Source organism: Mastomys coucha, unplaced genomic scaffold (genome assembly GCF_008632895.1).
Source record: "Mastomys coucha isolate ucsf_1 unplaced genomic scaffold, UCSF_Mcou_1 pScaffold23, whole genome shotgun sequence".
Classification (NCBI taxonomy): Eukaryota; Metazoa; Chordata; class Mammalia; order Rodentia; family Muridae; genus Mastomys; species Mastomys coucha.
The window spans coordinates 88,191,330-88,196,404 of record NW_022196906.1 but is presented as its reverse complement, the minus strand read 5'-3'; positions in this window follow the sequence as shown (position 1 = coordinate 88,196,404).

Here is a 5,075-nt window from a genome sequence, read left to right as displayed (position 1 = left end):
GGGATAGGAACTTCGCATGAAGATTAGCAGAGTCAACTAACCTGGACCCTTGGGGCTCTCAGGGTCTGAACCACCAACCAAAGAGCATGAGCCACGCCTAGGCCTCCTTGCTCATAGGTAGCAGATGTGCAGTGTGGTCTTCATGTGGGTCCTGAATAACTGAAATGAGGAGGGCTACCTCAAAACTTGTTGCCTGAACTTGGGATAGGTCCTATTAGCTGGGCTGCCTCTGGTTTCTGTGGGAGAGGAAGCACTTAGCCTCGAAGGCAGAGACTTGAAGTGCCAAGGTGGGGGTGTGGGGGATACCCAGGGCTCCCCCATCTACTCAGAGGAGAAGAGGAGGGGGAAGGATGGGGGGGGACGACCAGTGAGCAGGATGGAAAGTGAATAAGTAAAAAAATACTAAATTAAAAGAAATTTCTTTTACAGAGAATTGAAATAGGTTCTTATGTACTTCTGGTTTAATGTTTTGCCAGCTGATCAATATATAGCCTTGTTTTATGTGTGTTTTCACTTAAACACACCATATTTAGCCTCTCCTGTTGATTTACTGACATTGAACTTATGGCCAACAACACTATAACTCAAGGCTGAAAAAAGCTTTTTAAACAAATATATGATTGTCATAAAGTAAAGCACAGCCTTAGGAACTTGAGCCAGCTCTCTAAAACCATTCTGGGGCGTCATCCTGAGCCATTAAACAATCAAAGAAAAACCCACAAAATATGAAAACATGATGCTAAATAGACTACAAAAAAGATACTTGCTCATAGTTTGAGGATGTGAATAGGCCAAACAGCAGAGATAGGGACCTCCTCTTTCTGTGGGAGCTCAGCAAACAACCGTGAGGGAGCGGTATGTGCTGACGGTGGGATTATATAAGGTCACGGGTAGACATGACAGTGAGGCACATTCTCAAGTGAATGATGAAGATGGAGGCGTTCGTCCAGTAGCTCTCAGCCTTCCTCATGCTGAGACCCTTTAATATATAGTTCCTTATGCTGTAGGGATTCCCCCTCCCCGCACCATAAAAGGATTTTCATTGCTACTTCATAACTGTAATTTTGCTACTGTTGTGAATCCTAATGTAAAAATCTGTGTTATCTGATGATCTCAGGCAACCCCTATGAAAGGGTCTTTTGATTCCCAAAGGGTCACCACCCCCAGGTTGAGAACTACTGCTACAGATAATAAAACTTTTATACTAACCTGAGCCATTTGCTGCTTATCAGCCCTCTGCAAGTTAACATCAAAGATCTAATCAATGGGAAGCCCAAATCACAGTCAGATGGGTCTTGATTAGGTTTGGTAGATAAAGATTTAGCACTCATCTTCTCAACCTTGGTATTTTAGATGAACTCATCTGCATTTTGGAGGGCTGTTCTCCTGCATTGTTTGATGTTCTGCAGCATTCTCAGCCTTTCCTCACTTGACGTAAGTCCTGACGGTAACAACTAAATGTGTCCTCAGATACTCTCAAAGACCCTGGGGAACAGAATCAGCCTATTGGGCGGCCTTTCTCCATATGTCATGGTCCTAGCTCATTTTGTCCACTGTAGCAAACAGCTATCTTGGATAGTTTATAGACAGTAGAAATGTCTTCCTCACAGTGTTTGAGTTTAGGAAGTCTAAGACTGATGTCTCAACAGGTTTGTTTTCTAGTAAGGGCTTGTTTCCTGGCTTATAGCTGGTACCTGGTAACTGTGTCCTTGTGTGATAGAAGGGCAAAGCAGCTTTCTTAAGCCTGCTGTGTAAAAGGAGTTTCATCAGCATCATCGTTTTATTATCTAGTACCAGTACACTGGTTTCTAGCATATGAACTTTCGGTGAAGCTCAAATCTTCAGACTGTAACAATTGGAAAAAAGATAAAAGTGCCTGTGGACGAACTTTGCAATCACACAAATTTGACCCTTTAAAGCTTGTACCATCATGTGCAGTCAAATGCATCTATATTATAATGTATAGTATGTAATATAATAATATCACACACACACACATTATTCTGTTTATAGTCTGTCTTGCCAATACTGGGAGAACAAAAACCACAACATGGCACTGAAAGCTCAGTGGACACTTGATACTTCTGGTTGGGAGCGATAATCTTTGACAGGTCTAAGGTGTGAGTCTGAAGAGGGAGAGCTGGGGCTTGGCAAGGGCAGGGTCACACAAGATAATTCTGTTCATTGAAGATACTTCTCCACCATCTACCAGAGGCTTGGAGGGATGGCTGCAGGGTGAAAGAGATGGCCCTCAGTGAGCAGAAAGGCTCTCACTGGAATCGTGTCTGTCTGCACACACATCTGCCCAGGCCTGGGAATTAGCTAATACACACTGACTTTATCCATTCAGGAGTTGGCCTAAAGATGGTGCCAGAAAGGAGGTGTGGCCTTATAGGAATGAGGGAACCTGGAGGTGGAACAGTATACTCTATGGCCTCCGCTCCATAGGAGAAACTCTGTGAGCCTCTGGATCTCTGTGTATAAAATCAAGGTGACAATACTAACTGTTTAGCACTGAGGAGTCATTATAGGAGACATAGATGCATTCCTTTTTCATTTTAACCAAATAAGACAGACCTTGGAAGCATTGTGGGTGGGAAGCATTGTGGGTGAGAGTTGCCTATCAGCTGGCTTGGAAATGTCTCTGCTGCACACAACCTGCATCCAATGGTACTTTTATAACTGCAGAAGCTGTTACATATTTTTTACTCATTTATTTTGTAATTATAAATGTAAATCAATACCAATCCCTAATGTGTAGTTATATTTACACATTTGATTACTTTTTAAAATTAAAACTCTTTATCTGAGATATCATTTAAACAGATTCTTACTCAAAATCCTTTTTTTTTAAAAAACAAATCTGGTCCCTTATTATGAGCTGCCCCATGTGAGGCACATTTCATACCATTGTCTATGTGCTCAGGGTCCCCAGCCACAACAGAAAAGATAAAAGTCTCTCTCTCTTTCTCTCTCTCTCTCTCTCTCTCTCTCTCTCTCTCTCTCTCTCTCTCTCATAGGAGTAGCTTCTAGCATAGAGTCCTATGCTGGGTGGTAGAAGCCATATATACATTCTAAACAAAGACATTAGAAAGTGGTCTTGTGGAGTAACTCTGTCTTCCATCACCAGCAAAATGTACTTGAGTTTCAGTGAGAGAACTTGACATTTCAGGCTTGAAGGATATCAGCTTCCAAGGACAAGGGGTGGATCCTTCCTTGATAACCACAGCAGAAAAAGACTGAACTCTGCCCTGGCAGTCTTGAGTTCTCTGTCCTGACCTTCACTTGAGCCATTCCATTTTCTACAAAAGAGAAATGCACTTTTGAGGGAAATTGCTCTTCTGTTTGTTTCTCTGACACAGTGTCTTTAAAAATCTGTTCTTAGGCTAGCCTGGAGTTTATTATGTATGTAGCTCAGGCTGGCCTCGAACTCACAGTGGCATTCTTGCCTCTGCCTATCAAGTGCTGAGATTACTGATGTGCGTGACTAGGGCTGGGGTAAAAAAAAAAAAATCTTTCCTGGCTGAATCTCTGAATCAGACAAAGCCATTCACAACCGAGTGGAATTTTTCTAAGTCTTTTATCTGTTGCTTCTCTTCCAGTATCATGCTCTTGACTCATATATAATGTAATGCAGGTGTTTCCTGGCTTTCCTCTGTAATCTGTGGTCTGTGCTTCGGTTTCTGCCTCCAGGTTCTGGCCTTGAGCTTCTGTCCTGGCTTCCCTTGATGTGATGGTTTGTCTGTGCTCTGCCCAGGGAGTGGCACTATTAGAAGGTATAGCCTTGTTGGAGTAGGTGTGTCACTGTGGGTGTGGGCTTTAAGACACTCATCCAAGCTGCCTGGAAGTGAATATTCTGCTAGCAGCCTTCAGATGAAGATGCATCCAGCACTGTCTGGATGCTGCCATGTTCCCGCCTTGATGATAATGGACTAAACCTCTGAACCTGTAAGCCAGCCCCAATTAAATGCTGTTCTTATAAGAGTTGCCTTGGTCATGGTGTCTATTCACAGCAATAAAACCCTAACTAAGACACTTGGTGATGGAGCATAACCTATAAACTGAATCCTCCCTCCATTTACATCAATGTTTTATCCCAGCAACGGAATTCTAACTAGAACAGGTTTTGGTTTTTTTGTGTTTGTTTTTGTTAATGCCCACTCTTCCCTTTTTCCTAAAAACTGAGGTTGTGCCTGGGCATTTGTAGTTAGCAAATACTACTTCTCAAATCTGCTGCAACTGGGTGCAACCAGTGAATTATGGACAGAAGTTCAGTTCTTAAAGGACTGCTCATCAGTCTTCTCCTTCCCTCTCTCCCCCGCAGCCCCCATTCCCGCTTGCCCTCGGCTCCATGAATTAAAGCAGGACAATCATGTCAGTAACATAGTGAAGGTCAGGAGCCAGGACAGACTACAAGTCAGAAGGAGAGAAGCTGAATCTATGAATGACCTTGTGAAAAAGAGGAGCTCACCTGTCTGTTCTGGACCACGAGACAAGAGAAATAATCTTCCTTGGCTTTTGCTACAATCATGCAGATTTTCATATAAGTAATACAAACCCCGCGGGCTCATGTGAAGAATCAAGGCAATTCTTCTAATTGGCTGATTCTCAGTTGACTCCTAAGCCCCACAGTGCTTCGAATATGGTAAGGCTCAATACATCTGTGAGTGTGCATCACTAAGAGCTGTCAAGGCGTGAGGTCCCCGGCTGGTGCATAAAACACAGTCTGAACAAACCTTTCTAAGTGGCAGGTTACAAATGATGAGGAGAGGAGCAAACCACAGACAAATGGTAGCAAGCGGTTAAGCTTAGGTGGGAACCTTTGTGGGTGCCATGTAGAAATGACAGTTAATTATACGCCGTCACCTGAGTGATTTGCAGATAGTAATCACAGTCGCTGTCATTTTCCAAAACAAAAGACTTATACATGCACAGACTATGCAGACAGGTAATTTCTTCTTTTAACAAGTTTGATGAGACATCAAGATTGCTATGCTGTAAAGGTCCAGAAGAAAATGAAAATTCACTGCTACAACGTGCAGAGTGAATGCAAAGTAGCTGCTTAATTAGGCAGC